Source organism: Aptenodytes patagonicus, chromosome 19 (genome assembly GCF_965638725.1).
Source record: "Aptenodytes patagonicus chromosome 19, bAptPat1.pri.cur, whole genome shotgun sequence".
Taxonomy (NCBI): domain Eukaryota; kingdom Metazoa; phylum Chordata; class Aves; order Sphenisciformes; family Spheniscidae; genus Aptenodytes; species Aptenodytes patagonicus.
Genome location: NC_134967.1, coordinates 6,407,674 through 6,435,479, shown reverse-complemented (window position 1 = coordinate 6,435,479; position 27,806 = coordinate 6,407,674). Strand labels below are relative to the sequence as shown.

Sequence of the window (27,806 nt, the reverse complement as noted above, 5' to 3'; positions counted from 1 at the left end):
TTCACTGACCCGTTCTGAGACTGCTTCTAGTCCTCGGGCTTGGTCAGGAAGGAAGTGAGAGCCCTTATACTTACAGTGATCTTGCCTGGGGGCCAAGGTTGAGATCCAGGCCACAACCACATCCTGGAGTCCCAGCCTGGGCAATAACCATCATGTGCTCTCCCCAAAGCTCTCCTGTAATCGGTGCAGCCTCACCTCAGCAGTGAAACAGGAGAGGGTGCTGGGTGTCACAGGGAAGGTGCAGGCTTGGATGTGCTAACGCACCTGGCGTGCTGGCAGAGGTGGCCACAGGAAGCTTGCCAAAGCCTTGCCAGCCTGATGCCTGGCTAGATCCAGCGCCGTGGGTCCCAGAAATAGCCACTCTACACTTTTGCATGCATAGAAATGTGGAAATTTGCTCTCTTAGGCTTTTCCAGGTATAACCAGAGCTAATATTCTGTGCTTTAGACAGTCCGCTTAGCACTTAGGACTTGTGCAGGGCTGTGACAAGTTTCAAGGCCTGGTAGGCTCTGCTGCTCCTATTGTTGAGTTCAAACATCTCAGCCACGGTTTACTCCAAAATGTTTTTTTTCTGGCCTGTTGTCTGAGTGGACAGGACAATGTGAAGCATGGAGCCATGTCCTCTGTCCATTTGGATGTCCTGGTTCCCATGAAGTGCTGAGAAATGCTGAGAAGTGGGTTGTCAGGCTGTGAGCTTAGAATCGAAGAGAAGGGCAGGGTATTGAGTGTTTTCAGCAGTTCCAGAAGGAATTCCCTGCATACTCATCTGCATTAGCACTTCTTCCTTCCCTGCAAAAGACAATCACTAGGTGATCCTGGATCGTATAGGAAGTTCATGAACTGGTGCATTGCATAGTACAAAAGACTAGTTTTCTGTTTGTTTATTTCTCCCATTGTTTTATTCTTAGCAGGGAAGGCCATATCATAAAATTTAAGGTCTATGGAAATACTCCACCATTCAAGAAAGCATATAACTGGAGGGCTGGATGTCGCATGTGTGAACTGATTTGCTAGTGAAGTGCATGTACATGAGGTGTATCACTTCTAAGGGAAGGCAGAGTTATCGCATTAAGGCATGCACTTACTAGGCTGGAACCATCCTCCTTCTGACTTACAAGTATATTCCAGTTTTTAGAAGAATTCCACCCATTGCTAATAGATGGAGGGTGAGGAGCAAAACACAATGCATGCAGTGAAAATTGATGCAATCCTCTAATGGGAAAAAGAGTGACAATTCTGGGCAAGAACCAGCAGGGAAAGCCAAAGCTGCTAATGACCCTTTCAAGTGATCAGAATTGTGACAAACCTGTGTATTAAGTCAATGTTTATTAATGGGCTTACTGGAGCCAATTCTCTTGGGTTCCCATGCTGGCTCTGCTGTGAAATCTTTAGTTTTTGGACGGCATCAAACAAGACACTTTCCTTCTACACACTTTTGTTTACCTGCTGGTTAAATAAGGAGGAAAAAAAGGCTTCATTCATTTGCTAGAGGTGAGGTCCTGAAGGTAAATTGGGGAAAATCTTCACAGCCCTCAAAGAACTGAAACAAAAGAAAAGCCCCCTTCACGAACTTCCAGTCCATTTTCTTTAACAGCCCTGTCTTTCTTTGGAAGTCTGCTGCTGCCCCTTGCTGCAAGACAGAAAGAAACCTTAAAGGCATGGGTGAGAGCACAGCTCTTGCTCAGACTGCAAATCTTCCAAAGGATTAGGGTTTTACTTCAAATAGAGGAATGTAAATGTGTCTGGCTCCATAGTGGCTGGAAATTTCTTGCTGGAGCCAATGTTGGGCCATACTTGGCGGTGACGAGACGTTTGTTTGCCCACCCTGGTTGGACTACAGCTCTCGGGCTGGAAAATGTTAAAATGGGCTGTGCGTGCTTTCAGTGTCATAAAGCAGAGTTGGGTGGGGGAGGGCTTAGGAGGAGGAACTGGATATAGGTGATTATTCTCCAGTGCTCACAGTTGTATGTACTAAGGATGGAAAGCTGGGGGAAGAAGCTGGGTTCGTTTAGTCTGACTGCAAGGCTGGGAGCTTGAGCTCATCTATTCCCCCCCCCCCTCCCCCTCCCCCCCTTTAGCTATCACTGGTTCCTGGCATTTTGTTCACTTGTAGATTCACAAAGGTATTTGGGGCTCTAAATCCCACTGAGGCCAGTGGGGATTTAGCATTTAAATGCCTTTGTGGTTTCAGGTTCTCTTTACAAATGCAGAAAGGTATCCTGCTAGCAAGTAGGCAAACGAGAAGCATTAGCAGCAAAAATAGCAAGTTGGCCTGCATGTAATAGAGGTAAGCAGTATCACTGCACGGAACCAGGCAACCCGTGTATGCTGCTAGTGGATCCTAGGGAAAGATTTGAGTGGACATAACGTGCAGTGCCTGCACCATGAATTCAACAAACCTGGATGCCTGTTCGTATGTACAGGCTGACCAGCTGCAGCACCATGTTCTCACATTGCTTTTGTGAAGGGCATCAATATAAAAGGCCTTGAATGTCTCCTAGGTCACCACTCAGGAGGCTCTACCTGCCAAGTAGGACTCAGCTTTTTCTGAATGTCCCCTGGTGTTCCCATGGGGTGTGTTTTACTGCCGCTCTCCCATATCTGGACAACGGGGGTCAGAAGACAAGGGCTCTGTAAAAGGGTAAGCGGCCAATTACTTCTGTGCTACCTACAATAGAGACATCTGATAGAAAGACAAATCTTGTCTGCAGGAACCTGAAGGCAGAGATGCACAGCATGCTTTGATTTCTTCTCTTGTCAGCAATATTCAGAAGCCTTCTTTTGACAAAGGTCTGTGCTGAAATCTAATGTCTATATCAAAGTTACGGCAGTTATGAAACAAGCCGGGTTTTGGCTCAGAGCAGGGGAATTATAAAAGGGCATGAGACAAAAAAAAAAAAGGGCCTGAAATTAATGCTTAGAGAAAGTAATGATGGGGCAAATGCAGCCAGGTTCCAAGTGTAGAATGTCTCTAATGCTTTAAAGACTAATAAAAAATGGACAGAATTAATCTGTTCAGTAATAGGATCCAGCCTTCCCTCCTGTCCTGCTCTGCCAGGGGGAGAAGGGCGTTATAGAAAAGCACAGGACCAGAGGCTGAAAGGTGCAGGTTCTGCTTGTAGCTCTGAGTCCTTGGCTGACTTCAGGCACGTTGCTTTATCTTCCTCCAAGTTAGGGTCTCTTGAATACAATGAGAAGAATAACAGTGCCTCTTCAGACTATGACTCAGTCATTAGTGTAGATGAAGTGCTTTGATCTCCATGAAGGACTAGCTATTCATGATAGGTGATGGGAATCCTATGGGCCAAGGGATGTTTGGCTTTGATCAGCAGAGTTTGTTATCCCTTTCTAGCAAATGTTTCTTTGGAGCCAGACATACCTCTTAACTCAGCTGGAAATAAGATGTTATGTGTTGTCCCCGTGATTACAGATTCAAGTCATCATCAGTAATTTACAGCCCTAAGTGCTTTTGTGTTTGATTATCCACTCTGTGATGTGCAATGGGAGCTACAAGTTACCACTCCAGTTCTTGACAAAGGGAAAAACAACTCTGTGATGGATAAACTTACTAGAAATATCCATATGCAGCTGATGAAGTGCAGGTGTGAAAATAAAAAGGCCAGGCTGTATCGGATAAATATCATACTGAACTTAATGGGTGGGATAGATCCAAGATGCTGTAGGAAATCATGGGGAAATGATTGGTTAAGGACTTGAACCAGGGATGGATCTATGGTCAAATTAGCTGTGTAAGTCCTTTATCTGTAGTGGGACTTGAAGCAAACCTTCTGAAGAGCCAACGCCCAACAGTAGTACAGAAGCCGACAGACTGCTGGGTGGCTTTTGCCCTTTACCTCCACCTCTTGGTTATAAACTATGAGAATAGAGGACCACTCTACCAGATGAAAGCAGAGAGACTGGGGCCGGGAGCTGGATATCAGCACCAGGAGATGGTGAAACTGTAAAGCTGTGTGAAGAGGTGCAATAACGTTTCACAAAATGAGATCTATCTTTCACACTGACAAGTGCTCATCTCGGTGAAGTTACAGTTTCAGAGGGCTACAGAAACAGTCAGTGCCAGATCTTTTTGAAAATGCTTTACAGCTCTTTCCACCCAGGAGGCAGAAGTTTTCTGCACTTGGCCAGAGTGAAAGAAAAGAAGAATGCAAAGGCAGTGTGGTCACTGTTGGGTTGTGAAGGGACCTGATACGGCTGGAGGATTTGGAAACATTAGATTCACTAATGAAAAGTGGAATGCTCTGAAGATCTCTTATGGTTATCAAGCATGGGTGCCTTTAAAACCTAAAGATTTGGCACTCCCAGAATATCTAGTTCCGTTAAAATTTGTGAGCAGCAGCTGATCTAGACGATAATTCAGTAAACAGCACAGTGTCTCTTCCCGCTACCTCCTTAGTTATCTGCAGCATGTATCTGTACTAGAGAATGGATGAGGAAGGAAAATTACCTCTCCTAGCTCAGGTACAGGAGGCAGTGTTTCTGTAACATGGCAATCTGAATGAGAGATGTTTTGGCAGCGGGTTCTATGACATCGTCCTCCTCTTCTCAGAGCTGGAGTGGCTGTGAAGGGGGAGGACGCTGTCCTCATTTCATCCGTCACCTTAGTCACCTTTGTCCTAAACCAATTCCTATATATATATCCCTGCCCAGCAGGCAGCAAGAAATGGGGTAGAATGGCAAGTAGGAGATACTTATTCAGGAATAAATCAAGAAAACCTTATTCTAAGCAGTGTTTCCTTTCCCTCTTTTCCAAGAGCTCTAGGATGAGGTTCTTATTTGGCCCATTCTTTCCAGCAGAACTCTTCCCCTAACTCATAGTGAACATCAAAGTATCTTTCACTCCTGACCCTTGCTGTCCTTTCCAAAGAAATACGTTCAGTCTGGGGTTTTGACAGGCTCAGTGCTTTAGCCCTCAATGGCAGTTTGTATTTACGTAAGTGGAACACTAATATTTACTTAAGATTATACTGTATTTTTCATGACTGAAGGGAAGATTATGCTGCATGCTTTTTATATTTAAGAGGTGGGGAAGAGGGAATGGTCCCCTGGCTTGCCTAAAGGACCAGAGACTGTTCTGCTTTGCATTAAGTATGAAAATTAGAGCAGAAAGGTGACTGGGACTAGAAACAAAGTTGTCCAAAAGCAGTGGAAACGCATGCTAACATGACTTCTCAGGAAAAGCAACATCCATGGGGGAGGAGGGGAAACCTTCTGGTTAGCTTAGACTTACTGATTTGGTACATGGACCTAGTTTAGTTTAGCATTAATAGATACTTCTGCATAAATAAGGTTCTGCTTGTTCTTACCTATGTTCTTCCATCTACTGCTCTCTAGCTGGGTGGGGACCAAGCCAGGGGATTGAGCTATCGTCTGTCCACGCTTGTTCCTCCCAGTACTTTCCTTGCATGGTTTCAAGCAACTGTCGTAGATTTATCCTTTCTTCCTGGAGGCAGGGAGTCTGAGCCATACCCCACTGGTGTCAGGAGGATTCTTGCATCTGACTCTGATTTCAGGAGGTTTGGAAAAGGGGACTCGGGAAGGTCCCAGGTGGCTGGAGGGAAGCAGTCTCATCACAGCGCTGGAGGCACAAACCTGGGTGAGAAGGGTGAGCCAGCTACGTTCAGCTCTCACCTTCATCTTATACTTTGCCTTGTAGGCAGCACTGCTTAGTCACCAATCTCGAATGAAGCTGGTTTGCGGGGCGGTGAGGCACGGAGCGAGGGGGTGGCTGGCCAGAGTTACACACAGTCACAGAGATCCTGTATTTACTCTGGGGGAATTCTCCAGGATACCTGATTACATACTGAGGAATATAAATATTTATATTAATATTCATTAATGATTCTATTCTGTCAGTATCTAAGCATTCATGTTCAATAACAATATGCTATATATTTGTTATCTATTGATATATAATTTTAATATATTATAGTAACAGCAAAAAAAGCTGTGGAAATATTAGAATAGTAAGGACTTGTAACTCAGAGGCAAACATCTTTAACCCAAACATCACCAATAAATGCAACATTTTGAATAAATTGATAGCAAACATTCCTTCCAAAGTTAAAATATGTTTTGAAATCTACTCAGTACCTCTTTAAATAACATTTATATAATCTCAGAGAGGAAATTCCCATATACTGAATGACGCAGATATAATTTTGTCCCGGGCAAAGGCAGGAAATCCAATGGTAAGCCTGAAATTCTACACTTAGCCATTTCTGTTGTGCCTCACCAGTAATGTGTATTGTACAAGCAACAGCTACCTAGATCTAGCCCTGTATGAGACACATCTGTGCCTCATCTGCAGAGGTTATGAGTCTCTTTTAAGACTGAAATGAATGGGAGACTGCAATGAAATTGACTGGCGTTCGGTGCCTTGCTTTTTTTTTTTTTTTTCCTTAGCATCTGAGCCTTGGTTCTTCACTTCAGGCTGTCCTGAGCATGGACCTTTTGTCACTTGCTGGCACAGGATGATGCTTGTTGCAAAAGGTCTATCCTTGCTCTGTTGTGCGAAGGCAACCAAAGCAATATCCTTCTTCCAGGCCTGTAATAAAGTACAAGCTCTATTTTAATTGTTTCCACCATCCAGCAGGCAGGATTAGTTGCCAGGGCAAGTGCTGGCATTACCACAGACAACTGCTCTGCCGGTCTCACCAGCCGGGGAGTTGAACCTTCCAAAGCTAGTATCGCCATCTGCGAATTTAACCGCAGGCACCAAACCACTGGCACAAAGAAATATGCTGGCAGTAACAGAAAAGAGAGGCTGGGCAGCTGTCCCTTCAGGAGAGAGGCCCTACTGTCATTCCGTGTGAAGTATGTTCCTTGCCCACACAAATACACTAACGACATTACCACCAGGTATTAGCAATGCCTTAAAACGGTTGGGAAGAGACTAGGGATAGGAAAGCCCAGGCTGGTGTGTTTCTCCGGAGACCACACACGTGCTGTATTTATGAACCAAAGAAACAAAAACTAAGTTGTCTCCCTTTTATAAAAAAAAAAAAAAATACCTGAATAACAGAACTGTGTGGTCTGGCAGTGCCTCCCTATCCTTTGCTTAACTTACTGGAGAAACAAACACAACCGTCTTTTAATTTTTATCACTTTGCTCACATTTCTCTCCTGTTTAAGCTTTTGAGAGAAATCCTTGGAGTAAGCCTTCAAAAGAAGCACTGCCTTGTGACTAGTGATTGCAATAGTCCAGGTTCAAGTAGGACTGATAAAGGACAGTACATGGTTTCAATGCTTCACAGGTGGCCCTTGGCTGCTGCAGAAGTTGGGTTAGCTTCATGTGGCTTATCCTGCTCTGGCAATGTGTTGAAATAGATGACCCCTCGCAGTCACTTCCTTCCTAACTCGCTTTTGAATACAACTTGTGTGTTTCTGCAGGCCAGACAGCCTGAAAGAATTCTTCTGCAAGTGGTTTGAATTCCTCCAACGTGTCTTTCACCTCCCTCGGGCATTAACTTGCAGTGCAATTATGGGTGCTTGATTGCTGTAGTTAACTAACTTCCTTCTGGCAATCTTTAACAGGAAATATCGTATGGTTTTAAAAGGTCAGCAGGCAGAGTGTTAGGGTATTCACCAGCCTTTATCAAAGTTTGTGGTACAAATCAGCCCTAAGCAGGGCAATGAAAAATTGGCTCTTCCACCTCGTTCCTGCAGACTCGACATTTCAGCAGTTTGGGTGCATCTGAAGCTGAGGAAAGAAATGTTCCGGACTTCATGATGGTTTTGGTGCTGGTTCTTTGTGGGCCAGCCTCTAGGGTATCTACTTTGGCTTTTCATCTGGGGAAAAGAGATGTCCATACCTGCTGCTTTTCATTTTTAGTCTTACACTAAGCATCCTCAGATGAGGCCTTTAGTTGCTAAAGGACAGTCGCTTCCTTGAAAATCTTCCAGTATGAAGAGAGAAACTGAGAGGTGTGTGAGATGTTCAGCATCACTCAGGTGGTGAGTGACAGTCGCAGGCTTTGTCTTCACTCAATTTTGTATCGATCTCTACACCATCACTTAACTAATCCCGTTCAGAATATGTTAAGAAAACAGAGGCTGCCTGCCTGCCCAGCCTTTTGGCGTGATCGTGTCTGTCTAGTGGTAAGCCCCGTAATATTAGGCGCCTGCCGGCAGAGCACCAGCAATCCACAGCTGGCAGCCTTACTAATGTTTCTTTAAACAGCTTGTGCTTTGTTGTTGCACTTGCTTTTCTTCTCAGTTTGTTTCAGCAGACAGGGTGCATCCTTGCAAATAAGGTGGGTGATCGATCCAGCTTCACCCTGGGGAAGAAAGCCAAACTTAAGGTCATCTCAAAGTGCCTGGTATACCTCCTGCCAAGTTGTCTTTTCTCAGTGCACGGGGAGTACTAAAGCAGCTTCCCCAGGTTCCAGCACAGCATAGGGTACTGGGAGGATTCATCCATAGGCTCTGTCAGAGCTCCAGAAGGACAATCATTAATATAGTTTTTTAATTGGCCTTGGTCAGCTTTTGCGAGCCTGGTTTTAATTAGCCCTGCTCAGCTATTAAGCACCTGTCCAAAGCCTGTCTGGCTGTGGAAAAGTGAGTTAAATAATTTGGGAAGGTCTGTGCAGTGCCAGCCAACTCACTGCTCATGAAATGAGCTGCTTAGGCCAGCACTGGCGCTTCTATAAAGGAAAAGCTGGTCTCTTTGAGGTCCAGGTCTATCTGCTTTTATCACTCTGCAGACTCTTGGACCTAACTCCCTGGCATTTACTTACAGCTGTTTGATACTTCCCCAAACAAATGATTTGAGCTCAAGAGAAGGGCAGTTCTTTTCTCAGACCATCTGCAGACAAATGAATGTGTTTAGAGCTTGGGGTTTGGAGAAGCTCCCCAAAATCTGGACGCTTTTCTGACCTGAGCTGTATGTGTCTGCAAAAATAAACCAGAAAGCTTGTGAAAGCTAGAAGGCTTCCTGCAACATATCAGTATTTCTCCTTTCGTTCCATCTGTAAAATACCTTAGGAAGAACATTTCCAGAGCTCAGGTCTCCAGTGTGAAGGTCTTAAGAAAAATTAGAACAAAAATCTGTGGCTGAAAGTACCTCACTTCAGAGAGGTTCTAAAAATGTCCAAAGATAAAAGACTAATAGAGGAAAAAAATCTGACATTTATTGTCACTCCCAGAAAGTGTCCCAGTGTGGCTCATCTTATTCTTTCCTGCTCCACTTTAAATCTTTCATGTCTGGTTGGCTTCTGACACTCAGTTATGCTGAGAACAACTCTTCTGAATTTATCAAGTTGAAGTCAGTATAAACAAAAGTGGAATTAAATCTATCATGTGCAAATCCCAGTCCAGTGCAAAGCTAAGATGTACTCCAAAAGACCTCTGTCACGCAGGCATGTGTAAAGTAGTAAAGTGAATCCACACAAAAATATGTGCGCAAATTCAGACCAATAGTATTTGTGTGTGCAACACTGAGCTGGAAAGTTTGCCTGGGATGTCAGATACCATTGGGGTGACATGAGAAGAAGACAGAAAGAGAGTTGATTCCTTGGAGACTGCCTGGGGCCAGCCGCAATTCCCAGTGAAATAAGATTAAGAGTGCACAGAGATACTGTCATGTTTGGGCCATGGCTCGTGATTCCAAGAGTGCTGAAGTCAAACTGCCAGAAATCTGATAGTCTGGAATGTGCACTAAAATAAATATTTCCTCATAGGTATTTCTTTTGTCTGGGGGTTACTAGTCAGGTTGACAGGCCTACAAACCGGCTCCCTGCTTCGGGTTTATCCAGGTTCTGACTGCCAGTCTTCTACAACGGATTTTGTGGCTTATCTGCTGAAGTCTTGGTGTCTCATTCCTTGCCTAGCGAGAAAGGATGAGTGATGGAACTTGTGCTGCTCATGGCACATTGTAGACCGTTGTCTCCGACAGACAGGACCATTGTAGAATTACAGAATGATATAGATTGGAAGGAACTCCAGAGTTTGTCGGTCCAGCCCCCACACAAAGCAGGGCCAACTTCTCCTATACAGAACTCAGCTCAGCATGAGCCTGATTTTCTATGCTGTGTACTCTTTTTGCAGCAAGCAGTAAAAGCCATAGCTAAGTAGCTTTTCACCTTTTTGATTTGAAAGCAATTTCTTATAGCTTGTAGTTCCTGTTTGGTGAGAAGAATACAGGACTCTAATGTGACAGCCACACGTGCAGCAGAGACAAAACTATAGGCTACAGTGTTTAAGACCACTACTGTACAAATCTTTGATATGTGTTTTTGTTCTGATAATGTGAGTTAACTTATGTAAAACTGATGGTTTAATTTTTGGCCCATGGTTGTGGATTCTGTGATCAGTACCATCCCTAACTGAACTTTAAGGTTAATTTCAACTCCTACCTCTCTTTATATTACCAACTGACCACGTAAAACTTTTCTGCTTTTGTTCTGCTAGATGCTGTAACCACTTTCTAGACATTCCTGATTACTATATGCTAGATATATGTATAGCCTTCCGCTTCAGAAACAGGCTGTCACTTGAGCTAAGGGACTGTCAAATTTAGCTAGCAGCGTTTTAGGGCTTATGGATCCCGATGGGCAGTTCTGATGCTTTCCAGCCCGTGCAGTGACATGCGCATAGTTAACTTAGTGCTCAGTCTGAATTCTTCTAACGACATTTCCACCACTAAATGAAATGCATGTTCTGTGTTAATGGCTTTGATTGGGGTTTCTTCAAGGAAAATGATTTGTTGGGATATGAGGTTTTTAGATCTGTGAGAAGAGAGCCAGTCACTAGTCCTGCAATGTTTTTTGGAAAGGATCCACTTGGCCTTGTCCTCCGAGTTGTGGAATGAGTGTGTCACAGCTTTCATTTTTCAGAAATATTTCATGATTGGCAAAGGAGACTGGTCAGCAGATCTTGCTAAACAAATCCGGTATGAAATCCACACGCATCTTGCAAGCTTTGACAATCAAAAGGGAGCGCTCTGCACTAAGATGCCCTGACCAAGCAGTTGCACTGAGAAATTGGACTGGGAGGAGGAATAGAAGGCCTGGAAACAAATGTAATGAGGAAAATGGGCAAATGCAGCGATGGACTATAGTAGGAACTGTATTGTGTGTATAATCTCTGGTATCCATACATGGTCCATGGCTTTCATACATGGTCCATGGCTGTGCTCTGTGCTGGCTAGCTCTGCTGTGATTATTGCTTGATAAGGTTAGACGGACCTGAGAGAGATTCCTCCTACATGTGCTACCTTCTACTTTCCAACAGCAGTGCTGACACACCCCGTGAGGCAAGATCTTTTCGTTAGGGGTTTTCTTTTCCAGAGTTTTTTGTGCTGTTTTTTAGCTCCTTGTAACCAATGTTCTGAACTCTGCGATATTCATGAGTCTTGGCAAGTGCTTACTTCTGAAGAACACAAATTCCAGAAATACGCTGGTTTATAAAATAAAGTGGCTGGCTATGCTTGGAAGCCTTTGGTTTGTTTTATATTCAAAGATCCAAAGTATAGAAAAATGTATTGCATTCCTAGAGCTCCTTTCATAGCAAAAACCCGCCTGATGCTAGGAGGTATACCTCTTTGCAGTGCAGTAGCTGAAAACCCTGGCCACAGCTGAGACTCAGCCCTTTGTGTCAGCACAGCAAGTCTTCTCTGTGCTTAGGTCCAAGTACAGGTCCAGGTTCTTTATTGGCTCGGGGCCCATCATCCTGCAGGTTGGAGCCTTAAAGGAAGCTAGAGAAGTGTTGATGGTCTGGGAATTTCAGTGGGATGTGCGTAATTAATGCGAACAAAGAGAAAACCTTTATTCTCCCTTGTCAGAAGCTCTGAAACAATGCTAGTTATTGTTTGTATCTGTAGCAGAACCCAGTGGATTTGGGCAGTTGATGGCAGTCTCTGTCTGTCACATGGGACAGAGGGTTACAGTTTTTTCTTGGCAATACTGTGCTGGAGTTGTGAACTGCCACAAAGTAGACCACTGACTTTTAAAATAAAAAATTTTAAAGAAGTTTTTTTGTATTCGTCCAGCTCTTGGTCTAAACATTGAGCTGACAGTGGGGTCTTTTTTTCGCCCAGGCAGAACAGCCCATTCCTGCCTGGAGTGCTGCAGCGCTTGTTCTAAAGAGGGGAGTTCACCCGCCACAGCCTCATCCTTCACTTCCTGATGGCATTTTTGTACTATTGCTTGTGTCAGCCAAAAGCGAGGAGGGAGGCAGGTGTGACTTTTACCACACAGTGGCAGCCACAGATTTATCATGTGCTGGGTTTCTTTCTTAAACAAACAAGAAAAGCCTCAGGCAGCCTGCGGTCATGATGAACACATGACCTGTGGCAGGGGCTAGTCTTCCTTTGCAAGCTGATGTATTAGTAATATGGCTTTTAAAGCCATGATTCCTTTCTATAGAAATGGTTTCATATCATGGAGGAGAAAGGAGATGTAGAAGATGAACTGGTCCCAGTCATTAAGAAGGAGATAAAGATTTGGGCTGTTATTTTCCCAGCTCTAATATTAACCAGAGACTAGCTTCGCTTCTTCTTGGTGCCTTGTGTATCTGTATCAGACTTCTCGCTGTCCCTGAGACCTGTACAGGCTCCTTTCCTCCTGAGATTTCTGTGAGGTCTTAGTACAAGCTGATGTCTTGAAAGAGCAGAGAAGGTCTTCATCAGATTTGAAGATGCTTGCAGCTAAATTCCAGACAAACAGATAATTGATAAACACCAATGGGTGGCTTTTATTTGGTGGGGTTTTTTTCCAGTCATGAAAGAAAAAGGAGTGACGCGTGCTATTCCTAGCTCAGTTCCATCTATAAAAGTGTTTTCAGGGAAGCAACTGAGCCTTTGAATGATATCTGGATCTAATTTATACAGGACTAAGAAAAGCTAATCATGAGAAAAGATGTGTCCATAGCAGCTCTTTATAAATTGTATAGCTCTGTTAGTGACAGTCCCTTACTAGCCTACAGGTGCTCTCACCTTTGCAAACAGAACAGATGGAATATGACCAAATTTTGAACAAACTTGTGGTTTTATACAAGTTTTCTTTGGCAGACCTTTTGCAGAAAGTAAATAGTTGATATTCATGTTAGATTGTTACCGCTCTTTGAAACAAGCAGGTTAGGAAGCAATTCTTGTTAAGTTTCGAGATGTGAATGCCATCGACTTCAGTCAGTCCATCATCTGAACTGTGTGAAGAATGTGAATCTTCAATGGAATAGCAGATAACTCCTCCCCCCGGTTCCAGATCTGATTTGCATTAAGAGCCAGAAAATCTTGAATCTCTGAAGGTCATTAGACATTTCCAAGTTAAATTGTGAGGAAAAGAAACTGTGACGAACATAACCTTTCTGCACTTTGTGAGCATCAGCTTCTGTTCTGATACCAAGGAAAAAAACCCTGTGAAACAGAAAATAAATTGGGAGAAAGGAGTGTTCAGTGAACTTTTTGAAACTGCTGAAGAAAGAATTCTAGAAGACTCTTTTGGAAAACATTACACATACACTGATGTGTGTCTGTCTTCATCCCTTCTTTGGTAGAAAACAGCTTCGTGGGGTGTGACCATGTTTCCTAATATTTGCTTGCATCTGTGGATTTACTGAGTGGCAGGCACTGAGAAATGGTAACGTTTTCTTATTGACACTGGCTGCTGTAGCGTATGCAGCTCTGAGTACTATTCCGTGGCAGCTAACTGACTGTGGAGCTCCACTTTCCATCTTGCGATGGCATCCAGTCTTCAGTACTGCGGAGTTCAGGTCCAAAACTGAGGCCTCCAGGCACTGCTGCTGCTCAACATGCAGAATGGTGTTTGAAACTCGGAGCGCTCTCTCTGGTAACAGGAGGCTTGTCATCACCGTTGGGAAGTGTAATTGTGAAGGTCGGTATGGTCTGATGGTATCTGAAACAAAGCAATAACAGATACCTTTATTCCATCTAGAAGTGGTGCTCATGTTTGCCGTTCTGCTGCTTTGTGCAAGCCAGTGATGTTACTGAAAGGAGCCTAAAACAGAGCGCAGAAATTTCCACTAAAGCGCGGAGGCGTTTCAGGGCCTGCCTCTTGGCAACTTGAGAACAAAGAGGAATGAAAAAGTGCCCATTTACCGAGGGCTTCTGTTTCATTTGGGAAGTGAATTTAGAGTTTGGACTGGTGGTGCAGGCATTGGTGATGGTCAGAGAAGTATAAACACATTCTCTGAGGATACATCTCAGATTGCCAACATGGGATAAGAACAGACAAACCTGCTGCACCCCAGGCTGGCTGATTTTGAAGGCAGGGATGCAGCACCAACCACAGCAGTAAGGCAAAGAGTGTAGAAATGGAATCATCCTTCCATCTTGGTAGAAGCTTGCTGGAGGAGGCACTGTGCTTGGGGGCTTAGAGTGCCAGTCTAGGAGCATATCCGACATGGCTTCTATCCTTCCACTGTCTTAAGTGGTCAAGTCACGTAATTTCCTTGTACCTGGTTTTCTGAATTCTGAGATACGAATAACCTTCACTTCATGATGTGCTTTGAGAAAAAGCAGCCTGGGAAAAAAGGAACCACAGATGTATCTGCAGTTCTTATGAAGTAAAGATGAAGTACATAGCTAATCAACTGCTAGAAGGGATAACTCTTCCTGCCATTCTTCTGGTAGTAATTTCCAGCTTTCATAAGCTCAATCCAGTTTGGATTTAGGGCTAATGCAGCTGAGGCTGGAGTCAAACCAGGTCATAGCCAAAGCTACAAACCAGCAAATACTGTTTGGGAGCTTGTGTGCTGAAATGAGCTTGTGCCTTTGCCCATGAGTTTGCATGCTGCTTGTGTGGTTCTGTGGTGGCCTGAGTTATGACTTCAGAAAGGACAGAGAATAAGTAGCTGAGAATGAATAGTGTTATTTTTCCACAGCTCATTAAGTCTCTAATAAGTGACTTGCTGTGTTGCTTTTGGGATGATGTTCTGTGGTTGCTGAGGAGATGGCGGCTAATGTGTTTATTTGTATGTTGCAGTTTGGAAAATTGCTTAAGTTGTATTTCTTTCTGTTTCAGTTGGGGCCTCAGTTGGAGCTGACTCTTTAGAGCTTGCCAAAGCTGGTGAAAGGGAAGGCAGGCAGCAGGGGGGAAAGGGCTTTCCCCTCTCTGTTATCATGGATACAATCCCTAGCTCACCTTGCGCAGTATTCTTTATGCTTCACACACTAGAGGCCTCATCCTTGTCTTCTGACAGGGGAGATATGAGGGAGACAGCCTGGCTGGGTTGAAGCCGGCTTCCCTTATGCGTGTTTCTGGCTGAACTGTTTTGACTCCCTTTCTGATAGGAGTGCTACCTATACGCCATTGAGAGGGGAATCCTGTCATGGGGCAGTCGCTGCACATATGAGTAGGGCAGACCCTGCTTTCCTCACAGATGTACAAAATTGCTATCGAGATCCAGAATGTGGCACTTGTGATTTGGGTCTGATAGTGTCAAGTCTGCCCTCAGGGAAGGAAATAGTCTAGAAGGCTCTTGAAGTACTGCTCAGCCTTGTCTTCTTGCCACTGATAAAGGTCTATGCATGGCAAACCTAGTGCAACGTGGCATCCATAGAAGTAGTCTACATTGATCTCTGTGCAAACACAGGAGAATAGCTACTCAACTGACTGCATCTAGATGGATGGGGAGTTGTAATGAAAGGATGAGCTGCAAGGTCATCTTACCACTCCCATGTGTTTTCTGGATGTCAGTGGGGTAAGCAGGTATGAATCTATTGCTTTCAAAGAATCTGCACCCTCTTGAAGTGTGAATTTGGGTCCCCATAGAGTCAACTTCCATGTAGTACTCGTACTCAATCCCTGCCCTGCACGAGAAGCGTAGCCGAGGAATGGAATGCTGTTTTGTGATGAAGTTAATGCAGAGATGTCGTCCTGCTGACTTGTCACAGGAGGTGAGCAAGTTGCTAAGGATGTTGTGGTCACACATTGTGGTCTTACTATGAAGGAGCTTTACACAGGTTGTCTTGTTGAGTGGAAGAGACCAAGAGCACGTAGCTGTTTCCCAGGACAATCCCATATCAATCCTGAGCTGCAATGCTGCTTTGAGTCTCTGCACAGCCTTCAGTATTACTCTCTCCTTACCTCCCCTGGCTCCACTCATCACAACATGGGTGGCATACTCAGTCGAAGTAGACTGTGCTTTCCTGTTGTTAGATTATTCTTGGCAGTCTATAGGTTCTTTCTAACTGGTTCTCTGAGAGAGCTACAAAAGATTAACATACACTATGTCATTTTGTCTGGGAGGCAATGTGGGGAGAGGGTGAGGCGTCAGGAGAAAGGGGAGAGCAGCTGACCTAGGGAAACTTAGGTCTCATGTCAGCCTGCCTTGGAAAACATTTTGCCCAGAGAACTTACTAAGGTTTAGAAGAGCACAGCTGTGTGTAGGGTTGCTGGGGTCACGGGGGTTATGCTACTTTACGGCTCCTGAGAATCTCAGTTGACAAAACTTTTGTGGAAGATGCAAACTGAATCAAAAGCTGTGGCCTCTCAAACTCAAACAGGGGCAAATATGATGTGTTTGTGCTCCAAGAATGGGACTGGAGTTCATGCTGCACTACCTCTAAAACTGCATAGATGAGGTACCAATGCCAGTGTAGAGGTTAAAACCGCTTGAGCACACCCTCAGTATTCTGTCTGGCTTTTACATGGTAGGAGAGGAAACCAATACAGTCCTTGCTCCATCCCTCCCAACCCATGGTTACAGTCAGCACATCCAACTGCTATCTTTGACATCTCGGGATCCGTGACATGTAAAAGCATGGTTCTTTTCCCCCTGCATAGGTATTATCCAAGTCACATTCTTGCCCAATGAAATTTAGTTGCAAGTGTGTAAAGCAGGTCCACCGCACGCATACCTCTACTAGGAAAATCAGACTACCTCCAGAAACACACACACACCCAAGCAGTGTCTGCTTCTGGGACACTTTCCTCTTCCAAAATATTCTGCAGATGTTAATTGTTACCCCATTACAGAGAGATTGGTCTCCCCCATTTTGCAGAGACTGAAGCTAAGCTATTGAGTGGGTCAAATGATGGCTGCCAGTAGCGTTGCTGTCTTCTCATCCTTAGCCTTTCTGTATCCTGCATTTGAGCAGACACACAAGCTAACTTCTTGGCAACATAAGGCAATGTATGAAATCAGCCTTTTACTGTCAAATTCACCAATATTTCATGGCATAATTAAGTTAATTGACTCAGTAGACCTGCAATTTCACACATAACAACTCACATGCTACTAAGCAAACAACAGTAATTCAGGAACTGCAGTTCTTACAAAATGAGATCATGTCCATTCCGTTTCTAACACAGCATTTCTGTTCTGTATTGGCCTGACACATAGGTGAAAAGAGTCTACTTGTTTTACACCATTTTAGCAAAGAGCTGGGAATAACCAGTGCTCAGTTTGTAAGTGAAATGTTCCCAAGAACAGACAAAGACAAGGGGTTTAGTCCTAAAACTTAAACCAAAAACCTGTGCAGCATACTTAGAATTGTCCGCAATAAACTAAGATTGTGCACAAGGCCTAGGAAACAGTTTTCCCTTCAAAGCAGAATTGATGTGGAACTGTAGTGCTAACAACTCTCGCGGCTTTTATCCTTAGATACTGGCTTTTCCTCAAAGCTCCAAACTCTGGAATCATGTGATGATGTGGGACATTCGATGTTCATTTAAAACAAGTATATTCTGTGTAATTGGTTGAAACTGAACTCCACAGCTTCCAATCTCAGAAGCTGTATAAAAACTAGCCAGAATGCTTGAGTCCTAAAAGTCTCATGATTTAAGATAACTTGTGGGTAGAGTAGGAACTGTATAATTAGTAACTGAACCACTGCCAGAATGCAAGTACTTCTTGGGCAGAGGGCTGCAAACACAGCCCTTGTGGCAAAGAAGGCTGGTGGTATCCTGGTCTGCATTAGACAAAGTATTGCCAGCAGGTCAAGGGAGGTGATCCTTCCCCCCTGCTCAGCACTGGTGAGGCCACATCTGGAGTACTGAGTCCAGTTCTGGGCTCCTCAGTGCAAGAGAGGCATGGACATACTGGAGAGAGTCCAGCAAAGGGCCACAAAGACGATTAAGGGAGTGAAGCATCTCTCCTGTGAGGAAAGGCTGAGAGAGCTGAGAACGTTTAGCCTGGAGAAGAGAAGGCTGGATCTTAATAAGGTATATAAATACCTGAAGGGAGACTGCAAAGAGGACCAAGCCAGGCTCTTTTCAGTGGTGCCCAGTGACAGGACCAGAGGCAAACGGCACAAACTGAAACACAAGACGGTCTGTCTGAACATCAGGAAACACTTTTTTACTGTGAGGGTGACTGAGCACCGGAACAGGTTGGCCGGGGAGGTTGTGGAGTCTCCATCCTTGGAGATACTCAAAAGCTGTCTGGATGCAGTCCTGGGCAGCGGGCTCTAGGTAGCCCTGCTTGAGCAGGGGGATTGTACCAGATGAACTCCAGAGGTCGCTTCCAACCTCAACCACTCTGTGATCTTTCTGTGGAGCAGATCAGCCTAGGTCCTGGAGAACACCCACCATCAGTCACTGCAGCACAGAACAAGAATGGTATCTCATTCCACAGAAATGCAACCATCAACTAGCTGACCATAGCCTGAACATCCAGGTAAAAAAGTTATGTGCTAACACAGCTATCTGAGTTGACATACCCAAGCTAACAAACTGTCATAGTAGACATCATGTAGATGTAGAGAAAGTAGACAGAGTATGACCTCTGTGGCCACCTCTTAGAAAAACTTGCTTCTGTTCAACTGCGAAGTGGCACCTTGCTTCTGTCTTATTATTCAATGTATGGTCCAAATCTCCTTTCTGACAGGACAATGGAAGTTGGGTGATAAAACTGTGAGTTTGTCTGGAGAATGAAGTTTTCCAGCACATGAGGGAATGTGATGGTGTTTACCATCAAGAGATGATTGGAGGCCAGTTGGACACAGAGTTCGGTGTCAAAAGATGATGGAGAACTGAGCACCATTTATGGAGGCTTTGAAAGGAATAAACAAGAAAGCGAATGTCGGAGAGGGAAGGAATTTGCCTTCAAAATGGATGGCCTCCAAAGGCATCTGCTCACAGTTGAACCATGATAATGATTTATTGTCTCTTTTGGGCTGACTTTAACCTCACTTGACTGCCAAATGCAGAGTATAGGCCTGCCTTGCCCCAGGGAACACGCAGTACAAAATACAGACTCAGAGGGGAGATGACGACCAGGGAACAAGCATAGGAAAGGAGCTGATTTTGCCAGGTACGAATCTTTGTCTGCCCTGGGAGGAATCTTTCCCACTTCAATCCAAAGTGGCTTGTAAACTGATTCTTAGTGGCCTTCAGCAAGTTACGAGCAAATTGCTCTCAAAACCAAATGAATGTGATCATGCAAAAGGCTGCATCCCTCCATCACTGGGAACTTAAAATCACATTTAAAGGTAAAACAGTGCCATTTTCTTGAGTGGTTATTGGGGGGAATTTGGGCATTAAAGATAGGCATTAGTTACAGTGGGTAAGTTAATGAATTAAGTTCTAGGAATTTCTCTGATGCATATGGTTGTATCAGCAGTAAAAATCAACTGCTGTGCACTCATAAACCATGTGAGCACTTCTGATAGGTACTTCGGTACATTCCTTGGAAGGGAAATGTGGCAGAATAACAAGGTATTGGGAATTCAGTGCTGTCAGAACAATATTTCCGAGTTCTTATTTCACTCGGTGCTTATTACCGTAGACTTCTTCCTAATGGGGAGACAGAAGTTTGTAGAAATGTCTGAGTAAGGGGGCAAGCCGTGCAGCTTGAGTTCTGTAAATAAGAAAAAGGCTCATATTTCTATCATATATATATCCTACTGTACTCACATAGCTGTGATAGTCAACCAATATCTCATGCTTAAAAGCATATAGTAGAAAAAGAAAAGGTCCAGCAGAGACTAAGAGGTATAGTCAGAAGTATAGAACCATATTGTGTAAAGAGAGGTTAAATAGACTATGACTGTTCTGCTTGGAAGAAAGATTAATGAAGGAGACCACAAAAGTCTATAAAGTCACATAAAGCAGAGAAGAGGAATAAGGTAGACACAATTCCTTGTAATCTGTGGCAAAGGAGTACGCAGACCCCAGTACTAGACTATTTCCCCGCATTGTCATGTGTTGACAAGAAGATTTCAGAAATGTAGCCAACACCCTCAGAGAACAGAGTGGGAGAAGCACGTAAGCCTGGCTTTGCCCAAAGTGAATCAAGATGATATTCATTCCAGGAAATTTGTTTTCATTCACTGGAGAATTTAATTAGCCATGGAAGGAACTCTAATTACGCTTAAGAAAAAAGTCTTGGGATACATGTGACTGAGAGCCAGTCATTTTCTATTGTTTCGAAAGTAAACACTGGAGGCCTAGGCAATTTTTAGATCATCTGAGTTACAACGAAAATAACAAAGATGGATAAAGTTGATTCAAACCTTAAAAAGGCAACAAAGTATTTCCCATGAGCATGGTGCCTGCATCTCCTAGCAAGCACACACTTACTAGCCAAACTGCAACTTCACCATGTTTGAAAGAAACTCTGATCAGATCGTACCGTAGTGATTTCCTTGGGACAATCCCTCAGGAATGTGGGTCAAACTTGTACTTAGTATCTCTTTTTATTTGAAAGCAGGTATTCCTTGGCTAGCAAATGGGCCAGACCCACAAAATAAGCAGACAGTGGAGGTTTGAGGATGCTGGAGAGAGTGCAGCTTGCTACACATTAAAATGCTTATTTCAAGTCTTTATAATGAGATTAGAATGAATTTACTTTAAATAGAAAAATCAAAGTCTAGGTTCCTTATTTGTTTTCCTGGCCTCACAACGGACTTGCCTCATTGCCTACTATAACCCTTCAAAAATTAAGACTTGAGACCCCAGAAGGATGATACTGCATTAGTAATATATCACAACATTCAAGCTAATACCGTAAGGCTCAACAACCCTGCCCAGGGCGAGTCGCTTTGCTTTCCAATGCCTCAGTGTTTTCTTCTGTGACTGAGGCAGAAGAAATCCTTACTTGCCTTACAGATGTGCATGTGAGGCTTAATGAGGCTTGATTAATGTTATCAAAGCACTTTGAGATCTTTGATAGGATAAGAAGCTTCCCAAATGCCAAACAGTGCTCTTTCCAGATGAGTTAGGTCTAACTCAATCCCTGTGAGAGCACACAGATGGTATTTCCCTCGGTAATATTGTTGAATTTTGGCTATGAGGAGAGCTCTTTGGTTCTTGGCTACAGAATTGTGTAAGACAAACATCCTGAGGCTGGTGACCATCTGGAAGACTCTGATTAGTGGTAACATCTGCCTTTAGTCTCTGGACACCAGATGGCAGAAAACAACTTAGTATATTGTCCAGGAAAAATTCTGGGGTTTCCGCTAACCCAGACGACCTGTTCTTCTGCTAGTAGTTAAAGCAACATTTTTAAGTATATTGCTCGGTCATGTATGCTACAGGGTCCTGCGAATGGCTGTAATATCATCCAAGGTGAATAGACTTAGTACATGAGAGATGGAAACTAACCTAAGGAAAACATTACATAATCTAGAGGGTAGTCCAGTACCCCTAAGTTATTCTCTGTAATGTCTGCATCATCAGCTTTGCACTCACAGTAGAACGGTGTAGTGCAATGAGAAGGTATACAGGACAACGCATTCACTGGTAGCAGTGAAATACGTTTAGGAAATGTGCAAACGCTGCAGGAGACAAGCATCTAATTCAAACATCTTTTTTCTCTTCAGCTTTCTGAGTTGCCAGTTAGAGCTTTATAAAGTGATGAACGCGTTAACCTCTGGAGCAAGAGAACATTTGAAAAGCTCTGATGAATTAAGAGCAAAGAACATTGCTTAACAAATTTGGTGGCTTTTTTAAACAGATAAAAAATAAATTGGAGTGGCTGGGGAAAGTCAAGGTTCAGGTAGAAAGCAAAGGTGCTGAGGAGTTATGCAAGTAGATAAATTATGTTATACTCAGGTGTTAGGTTTTGTGTCCTGGCTACATTATGGTTTATTTTACATTTTATATTCCCTTTGGATTCATTTTTTTTTTTTTTTAAATCCAAATGGCTGAACGTCTGTAGAATGTAAAGCGATTTCTCTCTTAGGCTTGGATTTACCAGGCAACGTGTTATTTATAACCTCCTGAATGACTTTTTTTTTTTTTTAGAGTGCAGGTAGTTTTATATTGTACTGCGGTATGTTGGTAGTGCTGAAATTGTTTGTTTTTGAGAGAACTGTTACCAACAGCCGGGGAGCAGAGTTTGGCTTCTGTGACCGAACTCCAGAGCAGCTCGGGTAGGTGTGCACGGGGCGGCGTGTGCTTTGTACACACTTGACTGTACCAGTGCACTCAGACAACCCACAGCTCTGGCTCTTGCCCTGTCTGTCTGGTACCTCTTAAGAGCATTTCAAAATCAAATCCAACCTTTCCTGTTTATGGATTCTCACACTGAACAGATGCCTCTTTTGGGGGGTAGATTTCTTCCTAGCTTGATGTGACTTGTTATGAATTTCTGGGCTGTTGTTTTTGAAGTGCCCTGAAGGTTTGCTCATTTGTTTGAAATCTGTTCAGACTGAAGAGCTCAATTGCTGCTGAAGAAAGGAAAGCTTTGCTGACTTCTTCAATTTCTCCATTAAAACCCTGCTTGACAGAGATGCTTAAATCTTAGCTGCAGTTTGGGGACGTGGTGTGCTGAGATCACTTCTTGGCATGCTGACCAAAACTGTTGTATTGTTTGATTAGTTTTTCTTTTCTGTATCTGTGTGTTACTTTTATCTTACCTTAGTTTGCAGATTTTGTGTTGGAAGAGACTATTTTTTTCCTCCGGATCTGTTCAACACTTAACGCAACAGTGGCCACTGTAATAATAGACAGCACTAAAGAAAGATAGAGTGAACAAGTTAAAGGAATTCTATTAAAATTGCGATATGAAATTTAGCTATTTACAGTCTATCTTCATATAGCCCTTTCTTCTGTATCCTAAGCTGCATTCATCAGATGCCACCTTCCATTAACGGGCTTTGGATCAATTAATGAATGGTCGGTTCCATTAATTATCGATTTCATTGGATCAGGCCTCTCAGAAGCAGATGACAATAAATGCAGAGAGAAATCCTTGGTGTCTGTCGAAAGCAGGAATGCGGCGTGGCGGTTATGTCTTAGCTGCACAGTTAGCGGTTCTCGGATCAGGCCAACATGGCTGGAGTTTTTCCAGGCCCAGAAAATTGATGCTTTATAGCAGATTGGATGGGAGCTGACCACCCACTCTTCACTATGCTTTATTTACACAGGAACAGTAATCCGGATTGCCTCAGCAAGGATATGTGGAGAGATACATACATTGGCCTCCGTCTGTGCTTAGTTAACCTCTTCATGGCCATCGCTGGGACTAGTCCTGCGTCTTAGCAGGAAATAATTCTGCTACAGCGATGCTGAGAGGGGGGAGAAATGCAACGGGTACGGAGGTTTCCTTCTGTCGGACATGGGCAGCCAGAGCTGGGGATACTAGGACGTTCTGCACAGCCTAGTTTTAGGCCATTCAGCGTGGCAGAAGTCTCACTATCTCAGAACACTATTTGAAATTCTCCTTCAGTATGAGGCCTGTAAGATTTCGGTGCCGCTGGACTTGGACTCTGAACCAGATTTGAACACGACCCCAAACCCTGAAATGAACCTCAGAATCTGTCTGGCTCTCAGTCAAGAGGAGCATATTTTTTGGCCAATTTCTGCTTAGTACAGTGACCTACATTCGGTTCTCAACAACCTTGGTGTGAGTTCTGAAATAACACCACTGACTTTGCGAGTCTGACTCCAGGTATACATGGCAGAGACTGAAATCAGAATCTGATTTAGCTCCTCCTTTGTATTTAATCACAATCCTTCCTTTTTGAAAAGCCTTTTTGCCATACCTAGTGGGGGCTCATTACGGGATGTCTTTGCAAACAGAATTGTTGTACTGTGGCCAGATTTAAACCTCCATATTTTTTAGTCTCTCTCATCTGCTTATGAGCTGGAACCAAGAGTAAACCTGTTCCCAATTAAAAACACACTAGTGCCCTCATACGTGAGAAGTGTGCACTACTGGCTGCACAGGGGAACCTCCTGCAAGGTTTTATGGGGTCCTCTTTCTCAGCATGGCCTGGTCGTTCAGGCTTCTTGTTCAGTGCTCAAATTCCTGTCCCTTACGTTCCTTTTTCTCTTACATTTTGAAATGAGAAGAGTTTATTTCTGTGTTCACCGCAGAGATTAATTCTAACAAAAAGGAGCTGTATGCTTCGTGGTTTAATTTTGGGAAACTCTTCATCAACAGCCATGGGCTTCCACTGCTTTGCCATGGTTGGGCAGACATTGTCTTGTCCCCTTTTTGGCTATAAATCTTGCAACTGCAACAACACAGAAAAAGTGGTTGTTCTTGAGTTGTGTGTTTTGTTGTGGCTTCGTTGGGTTTTTTTGTGGGCTCTTAAAAAGCGGCTTGCACACATCAGTGTTATTCCATCCTTCCTCTGTGAGCCTATGTCCCTGTGCAGAGCGTGCTGCTATAGAGCTGGGGACTCAAAACCACAGATGAGAGTAGGAAATGAATGTATAAATCAGAGCATTACCACGGCGCCCGCTAGCAGTGCCATACCAGACAGAGGACACTGCCTGTCATTGTCTCACCCATAAACCCCACTGGAAGGGGTTTAGATTACTGCTGGAAGGTTCTCTGGCCTGGCCTCTGAATCCACCTCTGCAGAAGGTTTGGCTGAGTGGCATTGTAGAATTTGAGAGGGAAAAAGCATACTAGGTTTGATGACTGCAAGATGATACTCTTTCATGCCTTCTGTTGTTTTACAGCACTTGCAAGTAAGTACACAGGAGAAAAAAAATCAATTTGTTTCATTTCATATAGTGGAGTTTCTCAAAAAAACAGTCAGACTGCAGAGCGGATCAATCACTTCTGCTTCTTGGCAGAGGAAATACTAAATCCAATACTGATCTATTCCCTCAGCACCCAAACTCCCTTTGTTAACAAATTATTTCTTATCAAAGATAGCCTCCTGGACTAAGCACACACGTGCTTGCAAAATCAATTTTTGTCCAGCATATGGAGTGACAAAATTTCTCTTCTTTTACTCCTGATTATGAAATTTCATGCATCTCCCATAGGCTTTGGCTAAGAAAAGAAAGCAAGTCCCATGTGTCAGCTGTAGTGAGCGGAGTGATTAAACGGCACACAACCTAATAGACCATGAAGCCTCTTCTACCAGCAAGTAGTGAGTTCAGATCCATGCTGGGCCGGTACAGGAGTACTGGGCAGCCACTGGGAAAGGAGTGAGTGGGTTCAGGCCAGCCCGCAAAGAGCAAATGTTTTTTGCTTGCTGGTGGCCTTGGCAAAGCTACCCTGTTTTGAACGGGCTCTAAGCAGTGGATTATGTCGGCATTCTTGCAAGGGGCCCCTCCCGGCCCTACGTGGAGAACAGGGCGCGTAGAAAGAGCTTTGTTCAAGGGTGCCATGTCTCAGCACGTTGCTGGGGAAAGGGACAGAGGAGAGAAAGCAAATGGCATCTGCTCCTTTGCCAGCCTGTGCCCTGAGCCTGCAGGACACAAGCCTTTTTCCCCTGAGAAAAAGAGTGATGGGTCAGTTTACCAGCAAGTGCTAAGCCACGCTATTGTGGCTGGCGTTGTGGTGTGGGGGTTCATTGTGCCTGGGGGGGCTCAGTCCTGCAGGGAGCAGAGTGAGATCCTAAGCGCCATCAGGTTCACTGAAGCCTTTAGGCCTGGAGAGTGCTCAGCCCATTGCAGGATTAGGCCTAGTACGCACCATCTAGGCTGACATAGGGTGCAATTCCCTGCTCTGTGATGAATGTCCCAGCACTCTGTGGGTTGGGCTCAGTCTGAACATTGCTGTAACATTGTCTTTGTTGGTTTAATTTTCTAATAACATATTTCACCGAGCAATGCAGCCAGACTGGAGCCATAACCCAGAACAGCAGTTGGCATGAAAAACTCTACTGTATTTCTGACACTAGGGTCTTTTATAGCCAGGGTATGATGGTTTCAGCACCAGCGCAATTGCAACCAAGTATTAAATATCCCAATTAGTGCAATTCACAGTTATCGACAACACTGTTTTCTTTCCAACATTCCCCAAGGACAAGAAAATGTTCTGTGTGAATCTGAAAGCTTCAGAAAGAGGAGGCGTTCATCAGTAGGATGCTGCAGTGTTTAACATACGGATCTCCAGAGATGATTTGGGGCTGGGCAGAGGTAACACATTAGCTTTCTTAGGCAGCCATGGTAAAATAGACTCAACAGCCCTAATCCACCATCTAATGGGGGCATCTGTGTAGCAACAGGCATTGTAGCAAATGGCATTTGTTGGACTTTTGCTTGCAAACAGCAGAGCTGAGAAATGAGAACAGTTGGCCTGAACCAGAATACATTTGCCCAGCAGAAGTCTGTATTGCTTCGGCATCTGCACAAGCCTCCAAACACAGGCATTTATTTTGCATTTCCACCTGCTTTGTGGAAGTGAAAAGAAGAAAGCTCTGAAATATAGTCTTCGTAGTCACAAAATGTTCAAGGGAAAAGCACAACAATATTAAAACAGTTTCTCCAGTTCAGACTGTAAATCCAGGTGCGTCTCTGGCTGTGCTCTTTAGGGCTCTAGTTCTTGTCAAACCTGTGCTACCATCTTCAGTTTGTGATTGTTACCCAATGCCGCTACATTAAAATGCTGTTTGCCCAAGCCCATTTCACTAGTTTGTTCTAGATTTGCCCAGAAAAGAAAAAGGGGGAAAAAAAATTCCTCACATTTCCTTCCTTCTAACCTGGCTATCTAATGTCATTCACAAATAAGAGCATGATCCTCCAAACGCAGATGTGTGCACTCATTATTAAGCACACAATGCCAGTGAAACGCAGGATTGACTCCCAAGGATCAATGGTTACTAAATGATCATTTTATCCCAATTTCTATCTTTAATTTTTTTGTTTTCTCCTCCTTCAGTTTCTTGCGCTCTGAAGCCAGAGAGGGAAACAACACAGCTGCAGAAAGATGCTGGATTTCAAGAGTTAAAAAATGACAGTAAAAAAAAAATCATAACTGCCTTTTAAATAAACATCAGTGTTACTGATCCAGTTGTTTATGACTCTCTGTTCCAGCCCATTTCACTGGCAAAAGCCAAGTGAAATTAGTGTTTGATGCCTGAAAAGAAATGGAAAGCCATAGGCCTCACATGAAAGGGGAAGCAGTGAAATAAACAAACTCTGATTACATGGAAGAGGTTGCGTGTTTGCTTAGAGAGAAATCAGTGAATCACAGGTTGTTTTCAGTCAGCAGAAGACAGAACACATTCCGAATAATTCAAGGAATGGGGACACTGAGACACTTCAAGACCTCAGTGCTGCTGCTGTGCAACCTAAGGAGAGATGCCCCAGCAGCCTCGGGCCCGCACAGGACCGCAAAAACATGGCTCAGTTCTTTGATTTTGCTCCTGACTGGCAATGTCAGCAAGTCCCCTGTGGTCTGTTAGCTTTTGGGGCTGGGTGTCTGAGCTGATTATCTTGAGTTCAGCATCATGCTAACATGGTTATAATATCTTCCTGAGACAGCTGGCTTGTGTCATGCTTGTAGAGTAGGAGACCAAGCTTGGATCTGAGGGATGATGTATAGTTGTCATCTTGGTCTCCCTGTGCCTCAGCTCCCCTCTGAAATTACTCCGTAGCACTAACCTTTTTAGTAGAGATTCTGTGAGGATAGGTTGAGCCTGGAAAGTTGTCTGGTAATGGGAGCCCCATTTAGTATCTGAACTAAATGGAGGT

The 27,806-nt window shown here is 43.9% G+C and overlaps 1 protein-coding gene across 1 annotated transcript in view; it reads right to left on the bottom strand.

The window, feature by feature from the left end:
• Nucleotides 1-7,953: 7,953 nt before the first annotated feature.
• B3GALT6 (beta-1,3-galactosyltransferase 6) overlaps nt 7,954-27,806 on the bottom strand; it is a 37,312-nt gene continuing 17,459 nt past the window's right edge. Inside the window, exon 2 of the mRNA XM_076356182.1 lies at nt 7,954-8,297. The gene's annotated coding sequence lies outside the window, so the exon portion shown is untranslated. The remainder of the gene's footprint in view (nt 8,298-27,806) is intronic.